Raw genomic sequence first — 22,962 nt, 5'->3', positions numbered from 1 at the left:
ACTCTTATGAAAATGTAGCTGGACTAGAAACTCTTTCTTCCCAATCAACTATCCAGCAGTTGCCTAAGCCAAAATCTTGTGTATCATCTTGGACTCCTTTCCTCCTTAACAGTGGCTAATTTTAATATCATCTGTGAACACCATATCTCTCCTGAATTATTGTAATCGTCCCTAACACCGATGTTTCTGCCTCCTGCCTTGCCCTTGACCAATGCCTGCATTGCCCTGCCATGACGGGGGATGACAGTTATTACAATGTTGTTTTTAACTAGCACTTTTTCAATTACTTGTGCTAGGCCATATGGGTTTGAGTAACAAGAATAATGTTATAAACACTATTAAATCCTAATACCTAGCACTTATTATGCACTGGTTCAATATTTTTAAATTAATTAATGAATAGATGGCTGGATGGACGTTTGGAAAAGTCCTACACCTATGTGAGAACAAAATTATAAATGATGATTAGCACAAAGAAATATTACCTCTAGACATAGAGGTGCATGTACTTTTGGTGCATCATAAAGTAAAACCAATAAGGTCTATAGAAATTATGAATTTCAAAAGATAAATAAATGCCAAGTGTTTTCTATTCTGAAGTTAGAATGTCACGGCATGCAAGGAGAAATAAAATGATTAATGTAGGATCTGGAAAAATGGATGGTGTACCCAAGCAAATAATCACAGATTGTACTCTCTCCATTTCCAGCTTGGCAAGTGGAATGAACTACCTCATCATGGAATCCTTGGCAAGTATTGTTTTAAAAATATTTCAGGCTTTTAAAAAAATTTGTCCATCTTAACTGGCAGGCCATAAATAAATGTTGACATGGCATTACTGTGTGTCTGTTCCACTCTACCAATTTTTGGATTTTTTTTTTCTATACCCTGAGAAAGACAGTGTAAAATTGCTTGAGAGCTTAGTTACTGATTGGGATGCTTGGCTGAAAAAGATTAATGATAACCGGAATGACTTAGGACTTTCCTCAATTGCTTTATCAATAAAATTACAGCAGAGATGAGCTAGTCCTAAAACATTATGCTTCTTCGATGTGTTTTTTTAGACTTTATTAAGATTTGTCAAAGCCTAGAAGTGAAGATGGTCCTTTATAGTCTTCTAATGTCTGATGAATTTTCAAATACTTCCAATCATATATTCTCTGGGGAGCAATTCAGTGACAACTTTGTTCAAGGGGCTTGTTGAGTTGACCAGTATATACCTGAAAAGGATGAATGCCTGTGAAAGTGCTATGTAAGCATTACATCAGCTGATAGGAATCACTAATTGCTAATCCCATTTGACAGCATCTCAGAATATTATCCTTTCAACAATTGTACAAGTTATCAATCAAAAATAAAATTAATTTATTGTCATTGTTAGGTTATGTGATGTTCTGATGGTTATAAAAACTAAAGATGTAAGAAAAGGGCAGGTAAAATTAGAGGATAAAAGAAAAAAGACCAAATAAAGATAAGTAGCTATAATTCCAAAAACGATCATGTATCACTTGTTTCCTATAGTGGAACACTCAGAGAAACTGATTAATAATAATTTTGACAAAATAAATTGGTCAGAGACTATCTCTATGTCATTAAGTTAGCAGGGTTTGGGAAGCATCAAATATTCAGTTGTGAGGCTATAGAAGTACTTTGTAGCAAATTGTTTAAATTAATTTTTATGTTTTATGTAGTCATTCAACCTATTTATAAATGCCAGTATGAAAAAGAAGCCAAGGTGGATTATTTAATTCATAATTCTCAAGAGCAATTTTGCTGTTAGAAGCTTAATATCAACTCATATCTAGCCATAAGAGATTCTTTAGTCACTTTTCTAAAGAGTGTTTAGAACACAAAGGCTCAATTTTCATCATTTTAGGACTTTCAAAGTCTGTGTAGATAGCAATGCAAAAAAAAAAAAAAAAAAAAAAAAAAAAAAAAAAAAAAAAAAAAAAAAAAAAAAAAAAAAAAAAAAAAAAAAAAAAAACCACGCAAAGATCTTACTTATGCTACACAGATTTTCAAGGCACCATGGAGAATCCCCAATGGGGCTAGCTCCTTGGATTTCACCAGCTGTGATGTGAAATTTCTTTCTCTAAAAAAATGTGGAAAGCTAAATAATAAATTCCATAGCATATCTTCTGAGCTTAAAGACAGTAGCATTCCAGTCTATTTTGTATAAGTTGCACTAATGACTATTGGATAGAACATAAAATTACATGGTGAATACAATGCTAGAGCGTTGGGACTTATTAAGTTGTTGTTTACGTGAACTCAGTAGCACAGAAATTTAAGTAACTTAACTCCAAAAGTACACGAGCAGAAATTATAATCTCCAAATACAGAATTGGGTAAGCCCCAACAACTAAATCCGTCATAGATGATGGAGAAAATGTCTCCATGATCCTTTGAATGATGTGACCTATTCCATTTTTTAATCTATTAATCTACATAGATTTATTGGCCATCTGTTATGTGCACAGCACTATGCTTCCTCTTTTTGTTTGCTCATTGGGCGTTTTACTTTCAGTACATATTCTGAGGAGAGAATATAATTTCATAGTTCCATTTTCTCAGCTGCCAATTAGTCATAGGATCCCATTTGCCATATCCCTGTGAAACAGGAACATCCTGTTTTAATTGAAAAATAATGTTACCAGTTGTTCACTACCTTGTTAACTACCCTCCTTTTAATGGAAATATTCTAATTCTAAATAATCTCTTCCTCACATTGAACAGAAATATGCCCCTTTAATATGCTGTCTTTGTGCTGATACCTAGAGCCAGAGATAACTTCTAATTTGCTAAAATATGACAGTTTTTTCCAATATTTTGGAATACTCTTGTCACTTCCCTGACCAATTTAGTATTCTGAATATTAAGCAGACATGACTTCCACATACTTCGCTTGAGTCAGCATTACTTTACCTCTTCACGTCCCAAAACGCTGCTAAAATCCAGATGTAGATAGAAAATTAGAGCAATAATTACTATGTGGATTATCTGATGGCTGCTTGGGCTAGGACGGCACCAGAAAGGTGGCAAGAAGTGTTTGGCTGGAAGCATAATATAATAACAGAAGTGATGGGATGCTTTTCAACGTGGGACTGTGATGTATGAAAGAATAAAATAAAGAATGATGCTCCTATTTGCCTAGATGACTAAGATAATGAATGGAACAACCATTGCTGAGTCAGGAAAGATGATGAGAACTGCAGGGTTGAAAGTGAAGTAGGAGGAGTCAGAAACTCAGTTTTAGAAATGTTAACTTTGACAAGCCTATTCAACATACAACCAGAGATGTTGGGTAGGGCACTGAATGTATGTTTGGTGTTTAGTGACAAAAAAACTTCGATAAAGCTGGAGAAATAATTTTGAGTAAATCACCCCAAATAGAAGATATTTTTTGAGCCATGAAACTGACAAATATACTAAATGAGTAAAAGGAGTTGAAAATTTAAAAAATACAGGATGTTTAAGTACAAACATAAGTAGTAAATTCTTAAAGTACACACATAAACAGTTACCTATATTTATTGAAAAAAGAGACATTGATTATATTGATTCTGCCTTTTAACAAATTCATTCATACTTACAGTCCAGGTAAGCTCAACTAACTCTATCATACCCAAATTTTACTAAACCTGCTTCTGAATTCATTTGGAACTGAAAATAATGTAGCTGCTCCTTAAAAAACAGAGCAGAATTTGATTATTCTGAGTACTCAAGGCAGTTTGGTACGGAAAACAAAGGAACGCTCTTCATCTGGGAACGGAATCTAAAAGAAGCCAAAAATAGTTTTGGGCTCACAAATTATTACACATTCAGGCCTGGAGATTTTAACAGTTAATGTTGCCACATAAAAGTGATCTGTTTTCTGTTACTTTACAAATAAGTACATTTAGCTGTTGTTGTAAAGAAATAAGACAGGGAATTGGGAATGAAAGGTCGAGATAATAAATCTGCTCACACAAACCCTGTCTATCCAGGAACTATTGATTTCATTGTCTGTATCTGCTCCAAACATTTCCTGTAACAACTTTAAAGCTCATCAATCAAACTTATTCTATACATAAAACATGTACAAGGCAAAGTGAATAGGAAATCCTTACTCTCTTCAGAATTTACAGTCTTGCCTACTTAGTGGTATTTTGTAATCAATAACGTATTTCACATAGGATGGTTAGTGCTAGATCCGGAAAATGACTATTCTGAGTCTGGTCATATAATTTTGATCATTGTGTCTTCAGTGCTGAGCTAGCTCTACCCATGAAATAATAGTGTGAACTATTTTCATGGATTCTATTAAAAATTAAATTACTAATGACTTTAACCCAAATCAGACAAAAAACCAAAAGTTTTAAGTAGAAAATTTTAATTAACTCAGTTATATCACATTGAAAATCTTAAAGTAAGATCATAAACAAAGCTAAAACTAAGCACTAAAAATATTTGAAAAATGTATAGCAGATTAAAACCAATATTGAGAACATATTTATAGTACTACACTATATATGTATGAAAACAGTCCTTAGTAAAGGATATAAACTGGAAATTCGCAAAAGATAATGCATGAATGGTCAATTAACAAATGGTAAGATGTTCAATTTCACTAATAATCAGGGAAATGCAAATTAACAATGAGATACAATATCTTACCCATTGAAACTGCGAAATGTATTAGTTTAACAATCCCAAGTGTAAACAAAAGTACTGGTAAATAGGCATTCTCAAACTTTGCTGATGGAGTAGAAATTGGTATAATCTCTTTTCACAGCAATTTAGCAATAATAAGTAAAGTTGGAAATTTCCATACTCTGTAACTCAGCATTTCTCTTCTGAATATATTAGCCTTGAGAAACTTTTGAACATGTGTTCAAGGAGACATAGTCACAAATATTTATTGTGACATTGTTGGGATTTTAAAAACTAAAAGCAATCTACATGTTATCAACAGATGAATATGTATATAAAGTATGGTATACTTATATGACGGAATAGATATCTCAAGCATAATGATACCTGAAAATAAGTTAGTTCTCTGTTGGCTGGTAAAAATAATATGATTTTGATAATGTGATAAAAATATATCACATTAAATTTTAAAACTCACAAAATAATATTATCACCTCTCATGGACATATACCTATGTTAAAACATATAAAAAATGTAAATATGAATAATAAATAAACTTCATGATAGTGATTGCCACTAAAAAGAAAGAAGAGAAATGGGTCTGGCAAAATATAGATCAGAGTACTGCTGAGTTTTCTTAGTTAAAATATGATCAGAAGCAAATTCTGTGAAATGCTTACATTTATTAATTTCAGATGGTAGTATAGGCAAGTTTATCATATTAATATACTTTCTGAGTAAGTTGAATTTTTCACAATTGTTTTACAAAGGAAATTATATTAGGCACTTCCATTAAATGTGAATTTAGGAATTATTGTTATATTACACATACATTTATAACTATGTGCATTTATAAAAGTATTTAGTGCCGGTATTACTTGCCCACTTTAAAAAGGTTACAGTGGAACTACCCCTTTACTGGTCATGTTTTAAACCCAACATCAAAAATTTTAGCTGATATGCATTTTGCCTAAATTGTACATGTTTTTGGTAACTTTGACCCACCTCTGGCCTGCATGTCTTGCTTGGTAGCTCCACACACTCACAGTACAATCCTTACTCCTCTCTGATATTCACAGACTTTCTGTCCTTCTCTGTCCTTTCTGTCCTCCTCAAAACCAGAATTTTGTCACCAATCCATTTATTCTTGTTTACTTTTTATACTTTGAGAGGTCTAAGAGAGAAGGCAGATGCTCCCTGGCTGTCTCTTATAACTGGAAATCCATGCCCACATACTTCTCCATATCCTGTGTACAAAACACAGGTCCCATCTCTTCCCAACTCTTAAAATCCATTCTGGACAGGAACCTCTAGAACTCACAATTGACTGTCAGCAAATTTCTCTATGTTCTCTACTAACTCTTTGCAAATTCCCTTCACCTTCTTTCTTTACTTGACATCTGGCCCTCTCCTGATATAAGCATTCTTCTGTAGCCTTTTCAAATGGTGGCTTTCTCACCCACACCTTACGTGGCAGGCCCTCCCTGCTTTTAGTTTCTATCTCTAGACAGTTACTCCTCCCTCTTCCTTAAAATCTTTGGCTTATGTAAGCTCAGGCTTCATACTCTGTTGTTCTTACCCTTCTCATTGCAGGTGTTAAGATGCCAGTGGGTGACTTCCCTCCATACCTGGGAGATTTTAGCTTTTGACTCACTGTCACTCAAAAAATTTTTCTTGTGTCTTTCTTGATTAATTTAATATCCTCATGAACGGTTCTTTGAATCCTCTGCCCCCTCAGTTTTCGAATTCGTTACATCCAATATCCTTGACCTTCAGCAATTCCTGTACCCCATCCATAACCTGAATTCCTATTCTCTGATCGCCATCTCTTATTCTCTGACTTCAAAATATTTTACTCCCACCTGACTCTAACATCTGTTGATTCACTTCAACTATTTTCCTTATCCCTTACCACCTCCATCTCTACTTCTCTCAATATTCACATAAGGTATTGGAATCTTTCATAAAATTACTCCCTTGCTTATATCATCAAGCTTTTATCCCTCTCTCTTCTTACACAGTCGTGCAGTACATAGCAATATTTAGGTCAATGACCAGTGACGGTCAATATAATGGTAGTTCCATAGATTATAAAAAATTATTTTTACTCTACCTTCTCTATGCTTAGATATGTTTAGGTACACAAATACTTACTGTTGTATTACAACTGCCTGCAGTATTCAGTACAGTAACATGAAGTGGATGCTGGTAGCCTAGGAGTAATAGACTATACCATATAGCCTAGGTGTGTAGTAGATTATACCATACAAGTTTGTCTAAGTACACTCTATGATGTTTGCACAATGACCAAATGACCTAATGATACATTTCTCAGAGCATATCCCATTATTAAGCAGCACATGACTCTATGTCTCTGGTAAAACCACAAACTTGGTTAAATCTAACTTTCCACAGATTTTGCACATGGGCTGCTAGACTTTTCTGGGAAAAACAAATAAAATCCCTTTTCCTGTCTTTTCCATCTCCTAGAGGTCACCCGCATTTCTTTGCTCCTGGCCCTCTTCCTCCATCTTCAAAGCCAGCAATGGTGGGTGGGGTCAAGTTCTCAGATCACATCTCTCTGACCCACTCCTCTTCCTTTTCTTTCATTTTTAAGAACTTTTGTGATTGGATTGGGTCCAGCTAGGTAATCCAAAATAATCTCCGCATCTCAAGGTCCTTAATCACATCTGTGAACATCCTTTTTGCCATGTAAAGCAATATATTTACTGGTTCCAGGATTAGTACATAGATATCATTGGGGGACCATGTTTCTTCCTACCACAAATGTCTTGGCAGCGCTATGGAGCCACTTAAAATGAATGGTCATCAATACAAGTGGGAAACTCAGTCACACACATTGTTCCCAAATCTGTTCCTTCCTCATACTTACTCTTTTTACAAATGGCAACTGTGTTTCTCCATTGTTTATACCAAATTACTTTGGATTATCCTTGACTCCCTTCTTTCACATGCAATCCATTAGCAAATGCCGTCAGCTGGCTCTAGCTCTTTCCTCTAAATATATCTAAAACCTGATTCCTCCTCACCCATCGATCCTCCCTGATTCAACCTCCATCTAACTCTTAGATTACTGCAGCAATCTAGCAATAAATCTCACTTTTTCTGCCTTATCTGTCTAAAGTCAGTTGTTTCTACAACCAACACAATTAACTTTTAAACCCTAAATTTGATAAGTTTCCTCTGCTCATAAACCTCCAGTAGCCTATCTCACTCACAGAAAAATCTAAAATTCTTACCATAACCTACAGGGGTTAGCATCATCTTCCCCTACATTGCCGTTCTCATCTATGATTCTTCCTTTTGCTCAGTTGGTCTATATTCACTGGGCTCCTTGCTGTTTTCATACACCTAAGTATTCTCTCACCTCGTGGTCCCTGCAATGGTTTGTTCTCCTCACCTTCTGAAATTTTTCTCCTGACATCAACATTGCTCACTGCCTTATTTACTTCAGGTTCCCTGTTTACCTACATAAAATAACCACGCTTCTTCCCTCCTACCGGCCCTCCCCATTTCTCTTATCCTGCTTTATGCTTCTCCATAGGACTAACTAGATACTCACTTGTCTGTTTAATTATGGTTTGCCTCCAACACAGACAATATGCTCTTCGAGACAAAAGGCTTTTCTCTTTTGATTATTCCTGTATTCTTAGCATTCAGAAAAGTGCTTGGAAAATAGTAGCGCTCAATAATAATTTTTTGAATGAATGAAAAATAATATTTCCTTTCAATGGTGCATATTCTCTTTGCAAAATATATTACCAATTATTGTGTATTCAAGAACATTGACAACACCAAGAGGATGTTTATTTCTAAAATAATGGCTTTCAAAATTTGAGAGTAGGTGGTGAGAAGGGGGTGATATAATCCTTACACTAAAACTTCTACTTAGCTTGTATATATTCACAAACACCCCAAAACTATCAAAATCTCTTTGAGCTTTCCTTTTTGAATGCTGAGAAAAGTCTCAGACTTACTATTCAATACTTCATGAGCCAGATGACATTAGCAAAGTGATGGTTGCTCTGGACCAGATTGTATCCCCACAAAACTCAGATGTTGAAGGCTTAGCCCCCAGTATGATGGTATTTGGATGTGGGCCCTTTGGTAGATAATTAAGGTTGAATGAGGTAATGAGAATAGGGCTGTCATGATGGGATCAGTGGCTTATGAAGAAACAGAAGGAAATGAGGCAAGAATTGGAATCAGGGAAGATATTTCTCTGCCATGCAAGGACATGGCAAAAAGGCAGCAATCTATAAGCCACAAAAGAGGGCCTTACCAGGAACAGAATTGGCCGACACCTTGATCTTGGAATTGCCAGCCTCCAGAATTGTGAGAAATAAAAGTCTGTTATTTAAGCCCCTCAGTCTATGGTATTAACATTCTGTTACAGCAACCCAAGCAACCTAATACAATGGTCATGGTTAACTACTGGGTTGTTAAAGGATTGTCATGAAACAATAGTTTAAAGAGAGGTAGCAAAACAGTTTTAATATTGTCCTTACCATGTCTTAATAATTCATAGATTGAGTAATTCTGGAATAGATCATTATACATCTGGATATTCATTGGATGCTTTATATTTTTTGTTTTATTATCAGCTGAATAAAAGTCCTTGTCCTAACCTTAGGCATTATTTGGCATGAGCCTCTAGGTATATATTCACACAGAAGAACTAGATGCAGAGACTATAGTATTGACTATTTTATTTTGCTGCTCCAAAATATGCAAAATGCCATTTATTGATATTACTGAAATTTTTTTGGTTGCAGATGTCATTTATCCTGTACTTCCTAATACTTTCTCCTGCACAAATGCTGGTTTTCACTGAATCAGTATTCTATAAATATCTGTTGAATGAATGGACAAATGAATGGATCACATGAAAACAAAATATTTACTTTCTGTAACTAATTCCTTAAATATAATACACATCTGTTTCATCATTATATATCTCTTTCCATAATGTAAAATATATTAATATATTTTTTAAAAATCTCATCTAGTTCATTAAAGTGAAATATTTCCTGTTCCACAAGCTTTTTAATGTCATTCACTTATAAAAGCTCTCATTGGGATTTGGGTGACATACTATAATTTAGAATAAAATAGGACAAAGGAAAAAGACTTCTTTGTAAAATTTGCTTTTTTCTTCATAAAAATTGCTTTGTTTAACCTCCCAATGAATCAGGAATATTCATCTCATGCCAGAGAAGAAGAAATTGAGGCTTTGAGGTAGTGACTTGCCCCAAATAGTAAGAAAGAATATTCAAATCCAGGATCATCTGACTTCATTTTTCTTTCACAACAACAAGCTGCCTCCCAGGCCTTACTTCTCTCCTTTTCTGACATAAATACAAATAGAGATATATATGGAGTCTGTTCCAGAATTTTCCTCAGATAGGGAGGGGAGGAAAGTCATGCTCAAACCTATCTTTTCCTGGAAATATATCTAATTTAACCTATATGATCTTAGTTTAGTTTCCATTTAAAATAAGCTTCACTATTTCTGAGATGAATTTTTACTCCATTCTGCAATATTGTCACTTATCCACTTTTTACTTGGTTCCAAGTTCTTCATTAACATGGTCTCCTCAGATTTTACACTTTAAAACAAAATATATATTCCCATGGAATATATGTGATATATATTACATATATATGTAATTATTTCTTTCTGATTGAAAGAAAGCGTGTTCCTTAAAGATAAAGAAAAGCACCATCAGAAAAACTAAATTCACTTGTCACCCAAACACCCAGAAGTAGGCACTATTAACATTTTGGTGTTTTCGGTCTCATATTCTATACATATATTTGCGAATTAATATACACTTTTATTTCCAAAATTGCTTCATACTCTACTTATATCTGTCTCTACATTTGATTATGTCATGTTATTAAATTCTTCTTGTCATCTTATTTAATTGTCCACATATATTCATGAAGGAGATAAATCCGGTGTTTCTACGCATTTGTGTTTGTATGTGTATGTAAATATGTGTGTGTATACATGTGTGTATGCATGTGTGTATATGTGTATATATGTGGAACAGTGTGCTACAACTGGCTTGTACCAGTGAGAACTGTATGAGAACTACTTGTGAGTGTTGTTTTTTTCTTAATCCACTTTCAGTTACATCATGTGGGTAGTTTGAAAACCATGGTGGGGGCCGGGTGTGGCGGCTCATGGCTGTAATCCCAGCACTTTGGGAGGCCAAGGCGGGTGGATCATCTGAGGTCAGGAGTTTGAGACCAGCCCAACCAATGTGGTGAAACCCCATTTCTACTAAAAATACAAATATTAGCCAGGCATGGTGGTGCATGCCTGTAATCCCAGCTACTCAGGAGGTTGAAGCAGGAGAATCGCTTGAATCCAGGAGGTGGAGGTTGCAGTGAACCGAGATTGCATCACTGCACTCCAGCCTGGCCAACAGAGCAAGACTCTGTCTCAGGGAAAAAAAAAAGAAAAGATAAAGAAAAGAAGAAAATCATGATGGGAACAGCCACATCTGGCAAATAGGCAGTTGCTATAAATCAGGGGCTTTAAATTTCTTATATTCCAGATAATCACCTTTTCAACACATAGCAAGGTTTGAGTGTGAAGGGTATGCTAACATAAAAAAAGAAGATTCCTATATTTTCATGTTCTGGAGACATACACACAGCACATACATTATCTGTTGCCTGATACAGAGAAACAGGACCTCTTATGCATTGTTGATGGTAATGTAAAATGGTACAGCCACTCTAAAAAACAGTATAACACTTTTAAAGTAAATATTCATTTACCATTTGACCCAACAATTATACCCTTGGGAATGTTTTTCCAGAGAAATGGAGACATATTTTTGTACAAAAACTGACACGTAAATGTTAGTGTCAGCTTTAGTCATAAGAGCTTCAAACTGTAAACAACTGAAATATTCTAGTGAGTGGTTAACTGTAGCGCATCCAGATCATGGACTGCTACTCCGCAATAAGAAGAAATAGGCTATCATTCATCACAATAGCCTGGCTGAGTTTCAAAAGAATTATCCTGAATGAAAATAGGCAGTCCCAAAAGTTCACTTAACTTTTTATTCTAATTATATGGGATTCTTGAAATAACAGAGTTGTAGAGATGGAGAACAGATTAGTGGTTGTGAGGCATTAGGGGTGAGCTAGAGAAAGAGATAAGAATGAGTATGAGACAGCATGAAGAAGTCTTCTAGTGATGGAATGATTCTGTGTTTTCTCTATGGTAGTGGTAACATGGGTCTATACATGTAAGAAAATAGAATAGAACGAACAAATTAGTACATGTAAAACTGGTTAAATTTTAACAAGACATGTGGAATGTACCAACATCATTTTCCTAGTAGTTTAAGATGTTACTACTGAGGGAAACTGAGTCAAGAGTAAATAGGACTATCCTGTATACCTTTTTTATTATTTTTTGTAGAACGGTAATTTTTCAAAATAAACAGTTTTTTTTAAAAAGAGACCTGCTGCATTTACAGAGATTTCATATGCATTTGTTTGCTAATAGTGTTATTTTGCTTATGTCGCCGTAACAAAATACCACTGTCTCAGCAGCTTAAACAACAGAAGTTCATTTTTTGGCAGTTTTGGAGACTGGAATCCCAAGATCAAGGTGCTAGTAGGTTTGGTTTCTTCTGAAACCTCTCTTCTTGGCTTGCAGGTAGTTACCTTCTTGTTGGGTCTTCGTATGATCTTTCTTCTGTGCATGTGCTCTGGTGTCTTTCTGAGCATCCAGATTTTCCCTTTATATGAGAACACCATTAAAATGGAATAAGGTCCCACCTTCATTGCCTCATTTAACTTGACTGCCTTTTTAAAGGCCCTGTCTCCAGTAAAGTCACATTCTGAAGTACTGAGTGTTAGTGTTTCAGCATATGAACTCTAGGAAGAAGAGACATAATTCAGCCCATACTACTAAAAAACCATAGAGAAATTGATTCCCTATTTCTCACAACAGATTCACAAGAAACAAATGCCTTATATTGTCATCAAATATCAGTTTGAATTGGAGCTAGAGGCTGTGGCTGGAGATAAAGCCATTTGTGGTTAGCGCTTCTTTCTTTCTTTCTTTTTCTTTCTTTCCTTCTCTTTTTTCCTTCTTTCTTTCCTTCTCTTTCTTTCTTCTTTCTTTCTTCTTTCGTTTTCTTTCTTTTTTGCTTGCTTGTGGCTCAGAAGACAAATCCTAAAATTACCTCCTTAAAAATAATTCATATTGATGCTATTTTTCTATTCTACTTAATGAGACAACTAACCCAAGATTATATGTGAAAGTCTGGCCAGTGTTGGGGCGGTTCATTTAGCATAGTGATTCACCCTTACCAGGAAAATTGCCCACTCACTCAAGAAGTCACGGTTGTCTGGATAATCTCTCTGAAATGTAGGGGGGCCGAAAACCCAGAGGGCTGATGCTCACTGTCTCCCTGGTAACTATTGCGGTTTCCAGCGAGAAACCACGTTCATGTATGTATTCTTTCTCTGAGTCATTAAAATGTCATTTCACTTTTGACAGGCTTTCAAATCTGTACGTATTGCTTTATCTCTCAACATCTATAATTGTATATTTATAAGAATCTCTGTAGCCAAAAGATATTCCTTGAAATATCAGGCCATGTAGTTTCTTCATAACTTCATATCTCTCTATTCAGCAAACATTTTGTGTGTTTAGTGTATGTCTGTCATTTTCTAGGTATGTACAGGTGCTGACTATAAGAACAAAAACATTTTTGACATCCTCTGTCCACAAGATAGCTACTATATCTTGTATTCAATGATGTGATTTATAGTTAGAAAAGATAATTGTTAAGCATTTAGGAAATAGCTTAATTGAAAACTTATTTTGGCTTATCTTCACCCAGTTTTAATATCGGTGAAAGTTACCTTCTTTTTTGTGCACTGTGACTTATATATACACATACATACATAATATGGTATTTATAATGCTGCTTCTGTGAAGAAATGTAAAAAACACCATTCTCAGCTCAAGTTTTCCAGCCATTTAACTTGATGATCATTCCATGTTGTAGAAACACAAAGCATGCCAAATTTAATGTTTTGACAGAAATACAATATTTGCCATTTGTTGATATGTTCATCTATCTGAAATTTGAAGTATCTTTTCTACATATAAAGACATTGTATAAGCATCATCAACATTATACTTGGGATACATGCATATAGAAATGGCCTGTGATCTAGAACATAGACTGTTCCATTCTTACTCCATTTCTGATTCTCTGAAAACCCAAACTTGTTGTGGTTTATAACTAGAGCAACAAATTAGAGGCCAAACTGAACAATAGATTCACAAGAGATAAATGTCTTATATTGTCATCAAATGTCAGTTTGAATCTGGAGAACACTAGAGGCTGTGCCTGGAGATTAATTTAAGCCATTTGTGGTCACTGATTCATTGTTCTTGTCTAAGAAACAATGACATATTGAAAATGAACTGATTCTTTTTTTTTTCTCTCTCTCTCTGTTTCTTTGATTCATTGTACTAGCATTTTATTTCTCCTTCATATTTAATTAGTTACATTGCAATAAGCAGAGAATAGAAGTGATTCTTTGAGTGATTTTGTTCTATTTGTCAATCTACTTAGTATGTATTTAAAAGATACAGATTCTAGTACAAGAATCATGTCAAAACCATTTAGCATTTAATCAATTTATCAAATACACATATAAATACTTTTTCTAACTGCAAATTATGTATAGATGAGGCCAAACTGACACTGGAAAAGGAAATAGAAACAAATTATTTTTTAATACATGAAAAGATAAATTTGTGTCTTAGTTTTTTTTTTTTTTTTAATTATACTTTAAGTTCTGGGGTACATGTGCCGATCATGCAGATTGTTACATAGATATACACGTGTCATGGTGGTTTGCTGCATCCATCTGTTTTAGAATATTTCATACAGTATTTTTCTATAAGATTATACTTAAAAATTTTTTAAATAATGTTGGTGTTTTAAATAAATACCTTAAAAAGAACAATTTCAAAGATAATTAAAATTCTTCATAAAAACTATATAGCTTAGAAGGGTCTTCTTAAAACCACAACCTAATGAAAAATAATATAGCAATAGTATTTTATTTTCACTAGCGCTTGTCAAATTTTAAAGCATATTCATAATCATTTCCATTAAAGTAGAAAATAATCATTGCACCCTACAATTTTCAAAAAAAATTAAGTGTGTGGTTTCTCAACATCATATGCAATTTAAATTCAACCTAATGACGTCAACTGGAAAAAAAGAGATGTTCATCTGTTTTTACTTTATCTCTTTTTCACTATTGAGCAAGAAACATCAGACTCTTGAACACTGAGCAAATATTTTAGACTCTCTGAAGTAGGAAAACCTAAAAATGGAGGTACTAATAACCCATAAATGGATCTGTTAAGAGTAGCTTATAGATCCTTATTTTAAAGAGAACCCTAAAATTTTAACAGAATATTCCCTGCCTACCATTGCACCTTTTTGTCCTAAACTCCAAACAACACTGCTACCAAGTCAGATGGAATTACTGGATTTAGATGGTAGTTTCTTCTTTCTGGAATATGGATTTAAAATATTATATTAGATTAGAGATTATTTTAAGGGTAACATCATAAATCTATATATTGCTTAAATGTTTGTGCGTTTTATTTAGGAAGTTTACTTTTGAAATGAATATAGTATATGTAGTTCACAATTCAACCAGCCAAATGCATTAACTCTATGCCACTATACTATAAAATCCTTGTGTTTTATTAAATACACACATGAGCATATATTTCAAATATTGTCAGTATAGCCCAAAGGTCTGCCAGTTGGTGTAGTTGCTAAATGTAAAGCTTATCTATTTGTCCTTTAAATTTGTTTAATAAAGATTACGTTTTGTTCATTTTATAGCCAGGATAGATATGAAACAAATTGTTTTTAATTTTATAAAACCTAAACATCAATTGCTTATAAAAATAAAGCACTCTTGACTAGGTGATCCTAGTTTGTACTCTCTTGATTTATCAGCAATTGTTTTATTAATGACTCAGCTTTGCAGAGTCTTTACAAAGCATTTAACTTAGCTTTCTAGCACTGGGGTTAAGAATCAACAATCCCTTGCTATTTATAAATTCCATTTGTGAGAGGAGACATGTACAGGAAGTCTGAGGAGTGGCCAAGGGCATTAAATATCATCACATAAATGCTTAGTGTTGGCATATATTAGACAATTAATATGTATTAGCTCTCCTCAATTCTTGGACCTAAGTATTTACTGGTGAAAACATCACAACACAAACTTATTATATCAGTACCATTTTACAGACTAGGATACAAACAACAATTTTGGAAGTCTATAAAAATGCTGGATATAGGAGAATAAACTTGCATTTCTAGCTCTCCAAGTGTTATCTAGCCATCAGGTAGCCTTAGGTATTTTGGTTTTCATTTGTCTTACTTTTGTGTATTCACATCTGAAGGAAGTTATTTGCTGAACTGTAACTTACAAGAAAATTTTGATGAAGGGATTTATTAAATCAATGGTTTTATAATCCATGAAGAACAAGTTTAAGCTGGACTTTCAGGTTCAGGATGCTGGTATTATTTCATCTCCCTTCTTCTTTCACCATACGTGGTACATACACAAATAGAATGAATTAACCAATATTTCCAGATAATAGATAATTTTAGGTATTTTCTGATCAAATACAGCATATATATATTTAGTTCTGATTACTAAATAGCTTCCTTATAAACCCATCAACTTTTTCTTGTATGTAGTCAATAGTGAACAAAAGTAAACTTTCTCAGAGGAATTATTGTAATGATCTGGAACTAGTTACGCATCTAGGTATATTCTTGGGCATCATTTTTACTGATCACAAGGTAAAACATAATTTTTTATTAAAAGACATTATTTTTAAGACATTATTTTTAAGAGCAGCTTTAGGTTCACAGCAAAATTAAGAGGAAGATATAGAGATTTCCCACATACCTCCTACCCCACATACGCACAGCCTCCCCTTCACCAGTAACCCCCATTGAGAGTGGTACATTTGTGACAATTGGCAAACCTACATTGATATTTCATAATCACCTGAAGTCCATAATTTACATAAGGTTGACTCTTGATCTTGGACCTTTCATGGGTTTGGACAAATGTGTAATGATATGTATCAGCAATACAGTATCTCACAGTTTTCCTTGCCCTAAAACTCCACTGTGTTTCACCTATGTATCGCTTCCTCCTCCCACACCCTGGCAACCACTGCTTCCCAACGGCTATAAACATCCCTGTTCAATGGATCTCTGGATGTGAATGTAAGTTTTCAAATACTTTGCATAAATACAAAAACAGTTCGATTGCTGGGTTATATAACATGAATTTTTTTAAACCACATAGTCTATGGTTTCAGAAATTTTTTCTTTCATAAACAAATTTGGTTCAGAAAAATAAATAATACCGTATTTTATGCATGCACCTGTCTTAGGAAGTGATATCACAAATATGCATCAAATGATTTAATGCCCTGTTTTGTGACAGTCTTTAAGACAATCAGTTAACTGATTTTTAAATAAATTTGAAAACCCTTTTTGATAGTTGTGGAATTCAATAATGCTTACATTAAAAAAAAAAAGGAATTAAATCTCATTTTAAATAAAATGACAAACCCTAAAAGCTTAATGAAAATAAACGTGGATGCAAGTTTTAGCCTTCTGGTGGAATTCTGCCAGAAAAGCTTTCACTAGATAACAATCACTGTAATTATAATAGCAACTGACAATGGCTTAAACATGACCCACACACATCCTTTTAAAATCGCGAAGCTCTTAAACTGTAACACGGTCAATGACACAGTTATGGGTATGACTGTAAAAAGCCAGGGTGACAAGAAAGGAAAAAGCAAGTGGCTCATACAAAGAAGACTACCAAACCTGCTGGGATAATTTAGATAATTAATTATGTCCTTGAATTGAAAAGCTTCTTTTATATTTGACGTGTTTTTTCACTCTTTTTAAATTTTACTTACAATTTTAGAAAACTTAAGTGATATAATTGATTTGAAATTAAGCATAAGTGGTGTTTTGATGTGGCCCCTTTCTTTGTATTTCTTCAGTTTATATAATTAAAAACTAATAATCAACTGAAAAATTTTAAAAGAAATTTTATAATTCCAATAGTAGATGCTTTATTAAACTAATGTATAGATGTAGCTATTTTTGTTAGTAAATTTAACTCATATTCACTATATATGCATGCACACATGTATATGTGTATATGTGTGCATGACATGTATTATACCCATGTATACACTCATACATGTACATAAATACAGATATATGTGCGTACATATACATACATAAATACACATATATATTAAATATAACCAAGCATCTATGCTGCTTGGAAATTTGAGTAAGGATGGAAAGTGAATAATCGGACATAAAAAATGTAAATTAATGGAAACACAAATGCTGACTACACAAAGTCCAAGGTAAGAATTTCAGCATTGAGCTGTTCAGATGTTTGTAAGTTGGCCAAGACTACAAATTGAACCATTGGTGTTTCTGGGAGGAAACAGCTTTTTCTGTGGTATAGAATAATATTCTGAATTTGTCATTTAATAATCAGATAATACTTGCTATTTCTCAAAAAAAATGCTATATTCAAATATTTCTGTAAAATAGGAAACTAGAGTATAAAAGTAAAGAATGGAATTAATACCCCAGTTAAGCAGTTAAATCACTCAAAAAGTCTAGTTATTATGATCAAGACCCTACTTTTTTTAGTATGTCCTATTAAAATAAATGAAAAACATCAAAGTAAAGGAAAAATCAACCTTATGCAAAGGAAAAATAATTGAATTCTACCTACTCTTCAGACCTTAGTAATTGAAGCATTGCTTCACTTTCTAACTTGGATAACCTCATCAACTATTTTCTACCTTATGCCTTTTCATTTTCCATGAGCTCTTTGTCAAATGCAATCCTATCTTTTCTGGCATTCTATACTTTTCAGCATAATTTTTAAATTTTCACATAAAAATGCCTGCCCAATTAATTTTGCCCCAATCTGATGTCTCACTTCATTCAGCATTTATATTCCACGTTACTTCACATATACTTAAATGTTTTTAAATTTCTCTTAAGGAAGTTAGAAAATCTATTGAATTGCTGAAGAATTATTTTTTATTATTTAGTATTTAAAACACATATGTTTACTAATAATTTGTATTAGTTTGTTTTTTCGTTGCTGATAAAGACATATCCAAAACTGGGAACGAAAAGAGGTTTAATTGGACTTACAGTTCTACATGGCTGGGGAGGTCTCAGAGTCATGGCGGGAGGTAAAAGGCACCTCTTACATAGCAGCCGAAGGAGAAAAATGAGAATGAAATGAAAGGAGAAACCCCTAATAAACCTACCAGATCTCATGAGACTTACTCACTATCACGAGAATAGCACCAGAAAGACTGGCCCCCATAATTCAATTACCTCCCTCTGGGTCTCTCCCACAACATTTGGGAATTCTAGGAGATACAACTCAAATTGAGATTTGGGTGGGACACAGCCAAAGCATATAATAATTATTTAGCATTATAAAAAAAAGGCGTTGCATTTACAAACTAGTTCATTTTTCTTTCTCCTAGAAATGTTAGAATAAATTCTATCTTAACAGCTACACAATTTTACCAATCAGCTTTTCTAGTATATAAGGATAATCATTTCTTACATAAAGGTACTTAACTTTAAGGAAAGAAACGAACCAATTTTGAAAACTAAGTTTAAATATACTAAAATTGGCGGTTAAATTTTTTTTTTCTGGGAACATCTCAAACTGCTTTTATTGGTATCAATATGTTTATATATGTTTGCAAGTAAAGCCCAAGTTAGACCTTATAGTAGTCTTTCCTGTATTTTTTTAATTTTTAATTTTTGTGATTGCATAGCAAGTTTATATATTTATAGATGACATGAGACATTTTGATACAGGCATACAATGTATAATAATTACATCAAGATAAATGGATATCCTTCCTCTCAAGCATTTATTATTTCTTTGTGTTTAAAAAATCCAATCACACTCTTAAAGTTTTTTTTAGAAATTTTCAATAACATTGGCTGTAGTCACCCTGTTGAGCTAGCAAATAGTAGGCCTTATTCATTCTATCAAAGTGTATTTTTGTACTCTTAACTATCCTCACTCCCCCACCACCTCTACTGCCTTTCCTAGCCTATTTCTACAATCTTTTTTCTACTCTCTTTTTCCATTAGTTCAATTGTTTCAATTTTTAGCTCCCACAAGTGAGAACAGGCAATGTTTGTCTTTCTGTGCCCGGCACATTATATTATTTCATTTAATATAATGACCTACAGTTTCATTCACGTTATTGCAAATAACAGGATCTCACTGGTTTTTCATGGCTCAGTAGTACCCTATTATGTATATGAACCACATTTTCTTTGTCCACCTACCTGTTAAGAAATACTTAGGTAGCATTCAAATCTTTGCTATTGTAAATAGTCCTGCAATAAATATAGGAGTGAAGACATGTCATAAATATACTGATTTCCTTTCTTTTGGTATATACCTAGCAGTAGGATTGCTGGATCCTATGGTAGTTCCATTTATAGATTTTTGGAACCTCCAAATTGTTCTCCATAATGGTTGTACTGATTTATGTTTGCAAAAGTATGAGGGTTTCCTTTTCTCCACATTCCCACCAGCATTTGTTATTGCCTGTCTTTTGGATAAAAGCCATTTGAACTGGGGTGAGATAATACCTCATTGTAGTTTTGATTTCCATTTTTCTGATGATCAGTGATGTTGAGCATTTTTTCATATACTTGTTTGCCATTTGTATGTCCTCATTTAAGAAATGTTTATTCAGATCTTTTGGCCATTTTAAATCCAATTATTAGATTTTTTTCCCCTATAGAGTTATTTGAGCTCTTTTATACTCTGGTTGAAAGATGAATAGTTTGCCAATATTTTCTCCCATTCTGTGGGTTGTCTCTTCACTTTATTGAATGTTTTCTTTGCTGTGCAGAGGGTTTTTAACTTGGTACAATACCATTTGTCCATTTTGACTTTGGTTGCCTATGTTTGTAGGGTGTTACTCAAGAAATATTTGCCCACTCCAATGCCCTGGAGAGTTTCTTCAAGGTTTTCTTATAGTAATTTTATAGTCTGAAGTCTTAGATTTAGGTCTTTAATCCATTTTGATTTGATTTTTGCATATGGTGAGAGATAGTGGTCTAGTTTCATTCTTCTGCATATAAATATGCAGCTTTCACAGCATAATTTATTGGAGACTGTCCTTTAGCTGATGAATGTTCTTGACAATGCACTGTAAAAGTATGAATTTGTTTCTGGGTTCTCTACTCTGTTCCAGTGGCCTATGTGTCTGTTATTTTGCTGGTGGCATGCTGTTTTGGTTACTCAGAAATGTACTCTGAAGTAAGGTAATGTAATTCTTCCTGTTTTTTTTTTTTTCTTTTTTTTTTTTTTTCTTTTTGCTCAGGATAACTTTGCCTATTCTGTTTTTTTGTTTGTTTGTTTGTTTTAAATTTTTCTTTTTTGGCTCTGTATAAATTTTAGGATTATCCTTTCTTTTTCTGTGAAGAATACCATTGGTATTTCGACAGGGACTGCATTGAATCTGTAGGTTGCTTTGTATAGTATGGACATTTCAACAATATTGATTTTTCCAATTCATTAACAGAATATCTTTATATTTTTGTGTCCTCTTCAATTTATTTCGCCAATTTTTAAAATTTATTTATTTATTTATTTTTATTTTTCCCCCATTTATTTATTTTATTGCATTTTACGTTTGGGGTACATGTGAAGAACATGCAAAATTGTTGCATAGGTACTCACGTGGCAGTGTGATTTGCTGCCTTCCTCCCCATCACCTACATCTGGCATTTCTCCCCTTGCTATTTTTTCCCAGCTCCCCACCCCTCACCGTCCCTCCCCTATTTCCCCCCAACTGACCCCAGTGTGTAGTGCTCCCCTCCCTGTGTCCATGTGTTCTCATTGTTCAACACCCGCCTATGAGTGAGAACATGTGGTGTTTGCTCTTCTGCTCTTCTGTCAGTTTGCTGAGAATGATGGTTTCCAGGTTCATCCATGTCCCTACAAAGGATCCAAACTCATCGTTTTTGATGGCTGCATAATATTCCATGGTGTATATGTGCCACATTTTCCAAACTTTGGTTTGCTAGTATTTTGTTGAGGATTTTTGCATCAGTGTTCATCAGATATGTGGTCATTTTTTTGTATTTTTGATGTGTCTGTCTCGTTTTAGTATCAGGGTAATACTGGCCTCATAGAGTGAGTTTGGAAGTATTCCTTCCTTCTCTGCTTTTCAGAACAGTTTGAGTAGCATTGATATTAGTTCTTTAAATGTTTGGTAAAATTCAGCAGTAAAGCCATTAGGTCCTGAGCTTCGCTTTGCTTGGGAGACTTTTTATTTGATCTCATGACTTGCTATTGGTCTATTCATGGTTTAATCTTCATAGTTTGTATATGTTTAAGAATTTATCCATTTCATATAGACTTTCAAATTTCTTGGCATATAGTTGCTCATAGTAGCTTCTAATGATCCTTTGGATTTCTGCAGTATTTGTTATAATGTCTCTTTTTTCATCTCCGGTTTTGTTTACTTGGGTCTTCTTGTTTTTTCTTAGTTAAGTCTGTCTGGCTAAATGTTTGTTAATTTTGTATGTTTTCAGAAAATCAACTGTTCATGTCATTAATATTTTGTATTATTTTATTTTATTTATTTCTACTTGGATCTTATTATTTCTTTTTTTCTGCTAACTTTGGGTTGACTTGTTTGCTCTTGCTTTTCTAGTTCTTTAAGATGCATGATTAGATTGTTTACTTTTAGTAGAACTTTTTCTGCTTTTTAAATGTAGTTGGTTATACCTATACTTTTTCCTATTAATACTGCTTTCACTGTGTTACATAGGTTTTAGTATGTTTTGTTCATTGTTTCACAAAATTATTCAATTTTTTTCTTCATCTCTTCCTTGACTCATCAGTCATTCTGGAGCATACTGATAATTTCCATGTGTTTGTATCATTTCCAAAATTCCTCGTTATTGATTTCTAGTTTTATTTTATTGTAGTTAGAGAAGATACTTGATATATTTTTTTGAGTTTTTTTCAGACATGTTTTATGGCCTAATATATGATCTATTCTTGAGAATGATCCATGTGCTGAGGAGAAGAATGTGTATTCTGCAGCTGTTAGATGAAATGTTCTGTAAATATCTGTTAGGTCCATTT

General features: G+C 33.7%; 1 long non-coding RNA gene across 2 annotated transcripts in view; it reads right to left on the bottom strand.

Moving 5' to 3' along the window:
* Positions 1–22,962, bottom strand: part of LOC108288679 — a 275,217-nt gene that overhangs the window by 3,486 nt on the left and 248,769 nt on the right. The window lies entirely within an intron of this gene.

This window comes from Cebus imitator, unplaced genomic scaffold (assembly GCF_001604975.1).
Source record: "Cebus imitator isolate Cc_AM_T3 unplaced genomic scaffold, Cebus_imitator-1.0 Scaffold381, whole genome shotgun sequence".
NCBI lineage: Eukaryota > Metazoa > Chordata > Mammalia > Primates > Cebidae > Cebus > Cebus imitator.
Note: the sequence above shows the minus strand (reverse complement) of the source record. Positions and strands in the feature narration are given on the sequence as shown.